This window comes from Cyanistes caeruleus, chromosome 4 (genome assembly GCF_971803275.1).
Source record: "Cyanistes caeruleus chromosome 4, bCyaCae1.hap1.1, whole genome shotgun sequence".
In the NCBI taxonomy this organism is placed as follows: domain Eukaryota; kingdom Metazoa; phylum Chordata; class Aves; order Passeriformes; family Paridae; genus Cyanistes; species Cyanistes caeruleus.
This window is the reverse complement of record NC_141704.1, coordinates 53,624,297-53,637,941: the sequence shown is the minus strand read 5'-3', so window position 1 is coordinate 53,637,941 and position 13,645 is coordinate 53,624,297. Positions and strand designations below refer to the sequence as shown.

Genomic DNA, 13,645 nt, shown 5'->3' with positions numbered 1-13,645 from the left:
GGCCTGGGTCTGCAGTTCATTATTTTTAAACCCTTTTTCTCAAGGATGACAAAAGACTGATTATACCCAGTAATTTCAATAGTGAACATCTGTCTTTGTCAGCGGACATCTATGTATGGAACACAAGCTTCCGTGAGCAAGACTTCTGCATAATAGCTGGTGCTAAAAAGCTAATGTTTTCTGAGCAGACAACATGTAAAGGATTTGATTTTCAGACACAGCCTAAAAAGCTTAAAGTTCCTCATAAGTTCAGGAAATTTGGTTTAGAGCTAAATCCAAAGAATGTTTGTGATATGTTTGCATCTCCAAGTGAGTACATTCCTAAACTAAGAAAGGAAATTTCTCAAAATCAGGTATGCATATGTGATTTTTAGTCTTTGTCATACACCTGTAGAAAAGAATGCATTGATACAGCAGAATTGAAAATATGAAGAATTTTTTAAAAAGTAAAATATGGAAACTCTTCTGCATAGATAAGTGAAGATTAAAGCATTTCACCCTTCAATTCCTGATCTAATTTTAGCATCCTAATTAGAGGATTAATTATCTCTGTATACTTCGTTCAAGTTTTGCAATTATTTTCTGTATTCTTAATTGGTGATGCGGTTTGACATTACCTGCCAATGTAGTCAATATTATTTTGGAATTTATTAAATCCAGCTTTAATTAGAATTGTCCTGTAATAGCAACAGATTATTTTTTCCTATTTCTTTTACACAGAAACTTCATTTTTAGAGTCTTAGAGAAAGACTTTCTAATTTTTATTCCATTTTAATGATGGAACCAATCCATCAATTAATGAAAAAACAACTGCTATGATAATTTGTTCTGCAAATGTAATAAAGTCTGTTGTATAACTAGACCAGGAAAACAGGAAGCTCTGCGTGGGAGACAGACAAATGTCAGTCATACCCCAAATCATGAACTAGATACAGACATTTGAGCATATTATATTATTATCTCATAATCTACATCTGACTAAGGTAGTCCTTCACTGTTCCAACCTTCTGATTCCTTGTTCTCTCTGGGTTCCTCCTCCTTGCTTACATCACCTCTTGCTCTACGTGTGCTAACTATACTTTTGTTAGCCTTTGTGTAATTAATACATCTGTGTTTAAATCAGAGCGACTGCTCCAGTCTTCATGTCAATTAAAGTTGCTGTGCCTGTTTTGGATGAGGGGAAAGGCTTTCCTGGCTAAATTCCATATATATTCCCTATGTCTCTTGGGCTGGCATTCAGTGATGCAGTAAATTCTGCTCCAAGGCTCATAAATACAAAAGAGCAAATTCTGTGACTACATCTCACATACCACTGACTGAGTTAAGAGTCATCTTTCAATTTTGTGGAAAAAAAATGTTGATTGGCTAATTTCCTAACAGCAGGCTTATGCTTAATACCAAATCAGATATCATCTGTCTGCACCATCCTAAATTTATGCTGGTTCAACTTTTGTCTATTCTCCCACAATTGTCATGTAATTGGCACTGTACCATAAACTTGCTATCATGCACACTGGCAATACGTCAGAAATGTGATTATAATGCAGAGTGATACAACTGTACATATATTTAGGATCAGCAAATTGTGGAACTGCTGCATGACCTTTTCTTGTACAAGATATATTATCACATTCTATGTACTTTTCTCTGATGTCTTTAGATTATAGTAGCAATAACACCATGACTAGCAGTGTGTTGTGTGTCACTGTAACAGAAAAATGCTCTGTTATTAGATCATTTATTGAGAACAACAGAGACGAGATCAAGTGCAACTTACTTTCTTCCAGTAGAAATGAGTCATACTCCATATTCTGACATACTGTGTATACATGTTTTGTTTTGATTTTTTTTCTAATGTTCAGTTGCTCTGGTATCTTCTTGGAGCAGATCCTGAAGGTATGTACCAGCAAAAGGACCTATAAAGCAGCATTTTGATTAGTTTTGGTCATCAATCAGATTACCATTTTTATGATCTTGATGTACTTGTGTTTTTACTAAGACTTAGGTACAGAATTTACTCAGAGCAGAATAGATGAATGGTTTCTGCTGCAATAATGCCTATGAAAGCAAGAGCAATCCAATCTTTTTAATGGTTCCATTTATTAAACACTCCTCTTTCCAGTCTCCTTCCCATGAAATATGCAGAGGGAAACAATTGTGCAAAGGAGCAGAAGGCAAAGCTCAAGGACATTCATAGTAAGTGTTACAGACATGAAGATTTCTATAATTTCAGGATGTGCTATACAAAATGCTATGGGTATCCTGTGTAGGTGAACATATCACCACATCTGTCTTTATTGCTCTTCTTAAATGCACAGTTGTTGATCAATAGAGCTAATTGTGACTACTTTAAAATATCATCCTTATCTTCTGATCAGCTCTAAGGTATTACACTTTGGCATAAGTGTCTTGCTTTGGAAGATTCACTGGTGGAAATGAAAGGTTTTATACCTCAAATTCTGTGGTTATTATTTGATTGATTCTTCTTCAACATCTGTCTTTTCTACAGAGATGTTTCTGGCCTTTACTGTTCATAGAAAAAACTGCCTGAGTAAGGGTAACATATCCTTGGGGTGACATCTAAAGAGAGGGCTGGATGGAAAATACTAGGAAAGCCTGGCATCAGGATGGAGCCCAAATACAAATTGTTGACTTCTGCTTTTCTCTGTACTTTCTAGGTGCAGAGAACAAACATATGTATTTATGTCTTTATTCCAAAATATCTACTATCATGTAATTGGGCAATGTATTGAAAAATAATGATGATATGTTGGGCAATGGAAAGTGTCCCAAAGCTCAGGTAGCAACAGTGAGATCCAAAAGAATGAAGAAAGATGTGGCTGGATACTGAGAAAAACTTGCTATTAGGAAATGCTGGTTACAAAGGAAGTATGGAGAGTAAGCTCCTTTGTAGTTAATTTGAAGAATCCTGTTCCAGACACATTTTTGCACGGACAACAACAAAACTAATGAACTAGCTGATTATGACTAGCACTATTTGCTATGGAAAAAAGGCCTAACTGTAAATCTTGGAAGGCAATAAGAGCATTTATACTTAAATGTGTTTCACACTTTTACTGAAAAATCATTCAAATTCTATACTTTTGTAAGAGGTACTTTAGACAAAGTGCATCTGAGATGTAAACACATCAGACAACATACTGCTGACATGTAGAAATGATTTAAGAGATGTATTTAAACTATTTGACTGCAGCACCTAAGCTTTTTGGTGTCCTGCTAGAAGAGCAGGCCATGAAAGTGAGGTCCTTGGGAAAGGCTTTCAAGAAACTTTCTGCTGCCAATTTAACAATCTTGAATCTGTGCAACATGCTGATGAAGACTGCATTTGCATGACTATCAGGAAGAGAAGGTTTTGATTCTTAGATATGAAAGGGAGAGAATATACTTGTAATACACACAGAAAGTAGAAAAGAAGGCAACAAAAGAGAGCTTCAGCATTAGGTTTTAGTACAGGAAAAGCACTTACAGCTAGTCTCTCTGTAATCTCTCCCAAAATCTATGCAGATCAGCTGTACTGGAATGTGTTTATGTAAAGCAAGGATCTGTAAATTTACTGCAATTCAGTCATAATGACCAGAGGTTATTAGTGCATGCATATGCACACAATATTACACATATATTATAAATTAAACATTCATTTTCATTTCAACACTAATTCCCAGTTAGTTGGTATTCATCAATATATGTTTGCTACCAGATCAATAACTAATCTGTTTGCCAATTTAATTGTATCAGGAGGGTGCATCAGGCCAATAACTTTCTAGTCAGTCTCTTGTGTTAACTGAAAAAAAAAGGTAAGAAAGTATTTTAAGTATTTTGACAACTACAAATGAATGAACTATTTCAATGCAGCAAAAATGCTTTGCATTCTGACCCATCTAAGAAAGCAGAGAGTCAAAGCTGTTATTTATTTTAGAACATTAGATATTTTAGGAGCGGAAGATGCATCATGTTATATTAATGTAGCTATTTTATTTAAATTTGCATCTACCCAGTATAAAGGAGTGGAGATAATTCAGTGCAGGACCACATGAAAAACATGTTACAGCAGCACAACTGGGAATTTGTGTCATATAAATGAAAGGAAGTCTCCAGCAGAAAAGATGCTGTAGCAGCTCTTGGCTGTCACTGTGTAAGTAGACGGATGAGTGTTTTTGTGACTCGCAGAGCTGGAAGGTTTATATTGTATTAATGGGGCTGTTCTCATCTGATTGCATGGATCAAATCCAGCATTTGGCCAGGCTGGCTAGAGCCTGGAAATCTGCCAGCTATTACACTGTCCTATGTAGAAACAAAGTGAGAAAGGCTGTTTTTCAGGTTCTCTGTGCAACTGACATTTTTAAAGGATGGTCTGCAAAATCCTGTGAGTGCCTGGGAGGGTACATGGGAACGGATTGCCAGCCCGGCCTCAGGTGCTCGCTCTGAACAGCATTTGCCGCTGCCATGGCTGGAAGCAAGCTACAAAGATGGAGCTGGTCGGTCTGAGCCGGTGGGACATTTCTTGCAGTCTCTCCATGGTTCACTGGAAAAGTCAGCCTCATTCAAAACTACTGTCACTTTGGATTATTCTTCCTCTTCTGGAGGAATCTGAGGCACTTTGGGTCATCTTTTTCAGAAATTGCTGTTACGGCACAATATTTAAAGCTGATTTCAAAATAGCCTTGCTTATTTAAAAGGAAAACAACCTGCTCTCTGAAGGTTGGGATTGCAATGATTTCTTTTCTGCATGGATCTTCTGTACATATGAAATTTTGTAAATTAAGTATTCTGTTTCACAGAATTACTGTATTTATTACCAGAGGAAAATAGATTTTTATTACAGCCAACGGCTGCTTTGATTAAATATAAAATTATTAGCTATGCTAAGCCCATCCCAAAGCTCCCAATAGTTTCAGCTGGATGCTTTTTCTAGAACTTTTAATTAAAATTGTTCTAAAAAGCCACAAGTTAACTGCATGTGTACTTAAACTGAGGTTAGCTCTTCAGTTTTGCTGGTTGCTGTATGCCATCTAATTAATCTGTAGTGATTAAATGTACATAAAATCATCTGAAACACAAGGTAATTTGTGCAGATATGGAACAGTGAAGAGCTTTTAGTAGTCCTTGACATAATTGTTTTATCTTTGGAAAATAATTTCAAAAGGCTGCAGATGATAATTGTTTTGATGAAGCAAATGTGGAAAACAGCGTAGCAGCCATACATGGTAAAAAAACCAGCAGCAGAGACTTAGAGAGATGGAGGCCTTTGCTTTTCAGTGTGCAGCTTGTCTTTGTAGAGGTATTGTCTCTTGTTGGCTGTCCCGAAAAGTTTGGGAATCTCTCTGTGCTGTCTGGCAGTTTGCATCCCGCTCCTGTTTTGTTGAACTGACTGTTGTGCAGCTAGGAGGTGGCTTGGGGCTATGTTTTCTTTCATGATTCGTGAAAAAAGTTAGGGCTGAGCTTTCCAATGGGATTGAGAAAGCAAAGAGCTCCTACAAAAATCCACAGAAGAGCTGTGCGTCGTAACAAAATGATACGTACTGTCTCCAGAAGTAGTGCCTCACCTCTCGTTAGGCTTCATGTCTTTTTGTTATTTTTACCAATTATTAGTTCTTTTCACAAAAATGAAAGTGCATCTTGGTTTGGAGTAATATTAGTATTCAGAAGGCTCATCCTAAATATGCCACTGGAAAAGAAGCAAATTACTTTCCAAGATCCTAGCTGGATGCTGGATCATCGCTATCATGTCTGCACCGTTAGTTTGTCATAGCACAGTCTGTGTCCTAACCTCATGATTTTAATGTATATGAGCCTCTAGCTCTTAATGGTACATTAGCTTAATTTGTACTTGACAAAAACGTTACAGTTTTGTGCATTTTGGTCTATAAATATCATTCTACTTCAGGCAACAATACTCGCCTCCTATCAAATACGCCTCTAACTTTTTTTCACAAAACTTTTTTTTTTTTTTTTAATTAAGATTGATTTTGCATTCACAAGCCTTGTTTTACATGTGCATTCCATGGGGTTAATCAGTGTATACAAGTACGTATATTCTAGTTTTTTCCTATTTATTCTGAGGGCTTCTCCATTTTATTATTTTGACACAGAAGGGAATTTCTGAAAGTGTCAAACATCCTGTGAATGGTGGTTTAAAAGCTTCTCTCATGCCATGTGACCAAGAGCAGACTCCAGGCACAAACAGGCATATGCTACATGTCACAAGTTAAAAGCAAACCAGTGTGGCAGTGTCCTGACCCAGCTGTACACAGAGACCCTGGTTTGTGGTTAACTCTGCCTCTATCCACTGTGTTACTGAGGCTGAGTCAGAAACCTGAGGGTACATCTGGTTTTGGTGCCAGCCTGCTGCTGAAGGAATATGCCAGAGGCAGAGCTTGATGGAGTCATGCAAAGTGCTCACAGTGGCAGTAGTTCCTTGCAGTCATCATCATTTCCAGGAGCTGTACCTGCAAGCCATTTACATCTGTATCTGACAACTAATGTGCAGACCTTGAATGGAGTCCTTCAGCTGTCAAATGGATTGGAAATGCAGATATGCTGGCACAAGAACTGTCCTACTTCTCCTAACACTGTGCTGTGATCCCCTCTTGGTACCAGTCTGAAACATTGGTGACATTTGGAGATATATGAATGAGGGTCAGATATCAGTCATGACTTTTGCCTGGTTTTGCTTTGTGCTGTTGCTGCAGCTGTTATCAAATTCCAACATCTGTCCTTATTACAATTTGCTTTGTGAATGTGCTGTTTTTTGAGGTTCAGAGGTGCTTTGCAAACATGCAATCAGCCACACAGCACTTCTGAGGTGTGGTGCAACAAGCATGCATCACGTTTGGGGATGGTTGTCTGAAAATATGGAAAAATAATTATATTCTATATATTTTTTTTTTAAATCAACAGTTTATTACTGAAGTTACAGTAGAAGTCAACCATCTTCAGCATAACAGCAGGCAGGTAAAAAGTCGAAATACAGTGAAGTATTAAAATACAGTTAAGTAAGGTTAAGTTACTGTGCAAAGATGACAAGACTATGCCAGTGATAAAGGCAGAAGTTGGACATTTCCAGGTCTGTCCCATCCAATTCACAACTCTGCTTCCACCTTTTTCTTTAACATAACTTTTAAATGAAAAACCATTTATTGTCTGAGTGCAGGACCTGGCACAATACATATCTCCACCATAGCTGTCCTAAGCTTCAGTATTCAGTCCCTTACACCTTTACAGTCCCTTTCAAACCCAGCTCATTATGATCTTTTGTGTAAGTCTTTCTAAATTCACAGATAATTGACAAGACAGGCTCTAAGGGGCTTTGAGTGAACTATGTTAGTGAAGCTGCTTCAGGAAGTTCTAGTGCAGAGAAGCCTAATATATTATGGGAAAAAAATGATTGCCCATGCACAGCAACAGCTGTAATAAATGAAATACCTCAGTTGATTTCTATTTTATTTTTTCACAAAATACCCAAAGGCAATAATCCACTTTCTGGATTAACAGCCTGTAAAATATTGCTCTAAAAAATAAAGCCATCTTTGAGCTAACTTACAGAAGGCATCAAGAGGCAGTAGAGTCTCCGCTGTGTTCTACTTGTGTAACTTGAAACCATGCTGAGTGAAAGCTTTTTCTCTGCTTTTATAAGACATGGGAAGAATTATTTCTGTCCAAGACTATAAATCAGACCTCATCCTGGGAAATAGGTTTACAACACCCTTGAATATTACTATCTATTCATAGATATGTTCTCCCTGGATTAACAAATGCCATAGTAGTAAATCTTTATAATTTTTCAGCATTTTGAATTGTTCTCATCCTGTCTTTTACTGATTTTATTTTAATATCTGATTTTTTTTTGCCTTTTAGCAAAAGTTAATGCCATTTAGTAAATTGAAAGAATATTCACACGAATGTGAGGTATTTAATACTAAAGAGCCATTGCTGTCCTCCTCATCAACTTGAAGATCTGGCTGGCTCTACTGTACATTGCCTGTGCCTTGTGTCCAGGAAAGCAGTCATTTTATCACAGTCTGACCATTTTGAAGATTTTCTATCTTTTGGGGAGTTACAATATGTGTCAAATAGAAAGGTTTATAAACCTCTCAGAAGGATTTGCACAGGTCCATGTTTTGAGTGGGTGGGAAAAGCACCTGAAGTGTGAAGGGGAGGAGAGGGGATTTGAGGGGACCATGGGTAATGTGGAGAGAGAAAGCAATTGTCTGTAGGGTAAATAACCCTAACATTTTAATAAAGATGATTTTCAAAGCAAGATCTTTCAGTTACTCAGTGTTTCAGTGATTCAGTTTTTTCAGATAACCTCCAGTAGTTATACTGGCAAAACTGTGAGGCAGGAGACTCACAAGTGTTGGGAGAAACAGCAGCCAGGACAAACAGGAAGATTTGTTAATCTAGTTTAGCATGGAGGAGTTCATAGAATAAAATTAAATGCTGTCCCTATGCTTAGGATCATTATGGGATTGGCCAGTCTTTAGGTTCATAATAGACAGTGTGAAGGTGTTAAAGTACAATTAGGAGAAAAGGATGATTGCACTTAGGGAAGGCAAAGGTAAGTGCAGCATAAGGAATCACAGACTAACAGGGGTGGATGGTTGCAAAGCCAGGCTAACCTGACAGTTCTTTTGATTAGAAAATGCCTTATCGTGACAAAAACTATGTGGTCCTCTTTATCTGGGCTTCAGATAAACAAAAATATCTGACTTGATACTATAAAGGAAAATGTTAGCTAAACAGAACAGAAGCACTTAGATAAGAACAGAAGCACTTAGATAAGTTGTCATAAGGAGGACCTGGAGTTGACTCTGGAGGTATATCTAGCTACATGTAGCACTAAAAAGGAAAGTGAAAGGTTGGGGAGAGGTTACTGCTGGAACTTCAGAAGAGTTTGTCTTTGCAGTGATCTTATTTAATACTTTTATTAGTGACATTTGCAAAAATATCAGCAAACTTCACCTGCCAGTTCCTAATGACATGCTTAATGTCTTTTTAAAATACAGATGGCTTCAGCTGGACTGGGAGGTTTACCTGGGAACCCTGGGGGGAAAAAGGAGGGGAGGAGGGGAGAAGGCTAAATGGTGAGGTAAGAAGGTGGAGAAAAAAGAGACATGCCATAATAAGTCATGTTTTATGGAAATACAGTAATTAGAGTGTAATAAGAAGAAGGAAGAGGATGAGACTAGTCCCATTATTTCTCCTATTTGTTCTGCTACTGGGAGATTTTAAAACAGCTGTTGTACCCATTTGACTGGGATGGTGTAAGCATTTCAGAAGAGTAACCTTCACCTAACAGTATACTTAACTCCTTAAACCCAGCCCTATTTGATAGGTGTTTAGATTATATTTTATTACTTTAAATTAAAGCTTCAGAAAGCAGTGTGTAATTTCTTGCATTCCAAAATGTCCAGGAACCTGATGGACAGACTGCCTTGCAGAGTGAAAGATGTGATTTCATACAGTTAGGCTCTGTTCAGCTTTTCTGGTTTCTAGACAGATAATTTATGTTAGGCTAGTGTGTGAATTTGCAGCTCCTACTGCCCCCTATCCATTCTGTCCTCATTTTTTAAGGAAGAGGGAAAATCCTGTGTTCTATTAGTTGACTTAACTTTTTAAGAAGCTTGTCTGACTGTCCTGGGCCTGGAGTAGAAGAATAGACCTAATAGGGAGACATGTCTGCTTAACTGTAAGGCTTTGATGGCAGCTCTAAAAGCGCATTTTGAGTTTGCTTCCAGCCTGCTGTGCACAGTGGCTCTTGGCTTGCCCCATGGACCATGTGCATCTCCTGCTGACAAGCCTTGAGGAACCCTGTACCTCCTCCTACCCAAATAATTCAGGGTGAAATGAGGATGTTGATAACTTTTGGTGCTCGAGCACCTTGGCTGCTGATCACGCACAGGGGTGTCTGATGGGATGGCACTGCCCTCTCTGAGATCACAGTGTCACAATCCAATTCCTCTCTCTCCCAGTAGAGCTGTGTGAGGCACAGGATGTGATGGCTGGCCTGTAGCTTATTTCCACTGACTGCAACATCAGTAGGGGGAAGCCAGGTACCTGACCTCGCTGTTTCTAGATTTTTCTAAGGCTAGGGTTTGGAGGGATAGGAGGGCGAAAAAATGCATGTTGTGAATATCTGTGAGTACTGTCTACCTTGACTGCGTTTTGGTGAGCCTTACACACTGACAACTCAAGAGTATGATGATATTTCCATTTGATATTAATGCAGGCACTCAAGGTCAGTATACAAATTATTTTCTACGAAAATCTCTGAGAATCCTCATTAAGAGCATATTTGTCTGCAATGTATGTAAATATTGAATTTTCCCAGAATTTTCACAAATTAGAAACCTGCAGTCCCTTTTCTCAGATGTTTTCTTTATTGTCTAACAATATCAATAATTAACTGCAAAGTAGCCACAGTGAGAAACAAAATCATGAATATTCACTTGGCAGGTTTATTCTTAAACTATCTGCCTGAAAAGCAATCTACCATTCCAGTATTTCCCATCTCTTATAGGAATAGTAATCAAAGAATTTTCTTTATTGTGGCAGGTAAAGAGAAAAACAGTGGACAAAACAGTTTATGCTTGGAACAAAGAAAAGCGATAGAAGTGTTGGAGACCTGCAGTCGGGTGGTTCACTCTCAGATGTGGAGGCCAGCCAAATTTCCCCGGTGGCCTGGCCTTTCTGCCATGGTTCCACATCAGCAACCGAGCCCAACAAGTGTCAGCATGAATTCAAATAGCAGAATTGATTGCTGGGAATGATTTATGCTTGTCTGCCTCTCCTTGGGTGGGGAAGGTTTGTTTAAATTTTGCCCTGCCATTTTGAGCTGGCTTCAGACATTTCCCAATTTATTGGAAGTCTCTGCTTTTCAGATGCGGTTCTTTTCACCAATAATTTTATTCTATGACATTTTACTTTACTAGCTTGTAAAGCCAGCTTACCATGAAAGTTTAAAGGAACATGGCTTTCTTAAAGAATCTATCTCTGAGCAGTAACAAGAAAGCTACTCTCAAGTCCTACATGATGTGGATTTTGAAATAGGAGCCCCCTTGGCTTTAAATTCAAGGGGAAAAATACACTTTTCTTCAACTGAGCCATTCTAAAACATAACCTTTTCAACAAATAAGCCAAGAGGAAGCCTTTGAATCCAGTACACCTGAGCTGTTAGAACACACAAGACTTGGTTGAAATTTGCACTTCACTACAATTTATTGATCCAGTTGCAAGCTTATGCTGTTGCTCCCTGCCTGCCTCCTATTTAAAGAACAAACAAAAATTTTACAAGCTGATGTTGCAGTATGATGTTGCAACATCATATTTTTGTTTCTGTGAGAATAGACTAAAATATTTACAGTTGGAAGCGACCTACTGTGATCATCTAATCCAACTGCCTGACAGCTTCAGGGCTGACCAAAAATTGAAGCATGTTGTTAAGGGCATTGCTCAAATGCCTCCTAAATGTGGACAGGTGTGGGGCATTCAACACCTCTTTAGGAAGCTTGTTCCCATGTGTGACCACAATCTGTACAGATTGACCACAAAGTACAGAAACCTCCTGTGGTACAGCTTTGCGCTATTGCTGTGTGTCCTGTGACTGCATAGAAGGAGATCAACACCACTCTCTCCCCTTTCTCAGGAGCTGTAGAGACCAACAAGGTTGGTGCCCATCCTCCTTTTCTCCAGACTAGACAAACACAGACTACTAGACTGCTTCTCATAGAACATTTCTTCCAGCACTTTCACTAGCTTTGCTGCCATCCTGCAACACATGCAAGTACCTCCACATCTTTTCCAAATGCTGGTTCCCTGAACTGCATGCAGGTACCTCAGGTGAGGCTGCACCAGCTCTGAATGCAGCAGGATAATCATGTCCCTTGACAGGCTGGTGAAGCTGTGTTTGATGCACCCCAGGATGGGGTTTGCCCTCTTGGCACGATGCTGACTCACACTGAGCCTGCTGTCAGCCAGCACGCCCAGATCCGCTTCAGCTGCGCTGCTCCTCCGCCGCTCCTCTCCCAGGCTATACTTGTGCACAACGCAGATATTTTGTATTTTACCACAGTTTCTTGCCCCCTGCTGAAGAAACTGGCCAAAGTTAGTGTAAACAAACTCTTCAATGCAGGGGTCATGGCAAGATGACAAATATGACATCTTAAAATCTGTGAGGTTTAGTTAAGAAGTTCAGCTGAGGAGCATTTCAGTGTTGTTGATTTTGGTGAAATGTCTTTGTTTGCCTAGGAACTTTGTTTTTACAAACACTGTGCTATTTTTATAACTTATCAAAAGCATTTCTAGATAGTCTACTCTTAATAATTTTATTATAAACACATATGGAATTTACATCTCCCTTTATAAAATAATCCTCTGTATTTAATCTGTATATTGCCATCAGGAATTCATGTGCACCTAACACTTCTTTTCTGATATATAATGTAAAAATTAAGGGGCCTTATTTCTTCTTTCAGTGGCATCTATTTTTTTATGTCATGAAATGTCATATAAATTGCAAAAAAACCCCCTCATTTTTAAAAGGGCTTTTTCTTCCTGAGACAAAACAAAGATGACATTGCCCTTGTCTTGATATCCCCAATGTGCCATGATTAAAGTATTTTCATTGTCTAGGCCATAAACTTTATTTCAAAGCATGTCTATTTTAATTTATGTCCCATTATAATTCATTGTCTAAATTCTCAGCATAGATAATCATTATTTTTACAACAGCAATATCTAGAAGGCCCTATTTGCTTTGAGACTCTGTGGTGCTTGATACTCTACAACCAAAAATACTTGCCTTGCCTAGGCATTTTTTTTTCCCAAATACATCAATATAGTAGATTGCAATATTCTTTTCGGTGTTTTAAGTAAGTTGTTCATGTTGCTTTTAAGATTATCAAAAGCCTGTCAGGTAATTTCATTTCATTTCATATTACAGTAAAATTCTGTTTTTCTGAGCAGAAAGAATTACTCTGTTCCTCATAATTAAAGGTCTTTTGTGCTCTCTATGCTAAACTGCACCATCTGATGTCAGTGCAAGGCAATTGAAAGCAGCAAGAACTGCCCACATGTATCCAAAGGCCATTTTTTTTCCCTGAAGAGTTAACAGAAGAGATTTGTCAAAATATGTTTGTATTTCAGTGGTATTTGTGGTTTTGCAAGGCAGTGGTGCAACATATTCTGTGGCCAGTCAACAGCACAGCCTTGGCTACCAGCACTGCATAAGCTCACTGATGTATTTTTCAGCCATTTGAGCCTTAACAGCCTTGACATGCCTTGGAGAGCTGGGACAGCAGCTCTGATAGCCTTGCAATACACCTGGAATTGCCTGGGAAAAGAAAACTGGTGAGCTTTGCATGAACTTCCTCAGAAATTGCCCTTTGCTGATTTTTTGAGAGTCCATTGGAGAAATGAGTCAGCCACTTCATTCTCTCCTAAAGCCTGTATGGAGGGACTTCCTGTAGACTTCATTCAGGGAAAGATTCCCTTTGCAGGTGTTAAATATTACAGCCATTAATAGTAGCGGTTGCTGCTGTTTCTAACACTGCAGAGACCAAATCCAAGAAGATAAAGGGAGCCAAAGGAACAAGCAAAAGATATGGGAGGGAAGCCAAAGAGGCAGCTG

At 38.5% G+C, this 13,645-nt stretch overlaps 1 protein-coding gene across 3 annotated transcripts in view; it reads left to right on the top strand.

Annotated features, from left to right (window-relative positions):
- The window catches only part of PDZRN4 (PDZ domain containing ring finger 4), a 231,971-nt gene that overhangs the window by 168,009 nt on the left and 50,317 nt on the right, over positions 1 to 13,645 (top strand). The gene's annotated exons all lie outside the window — the stretch shown is intronic.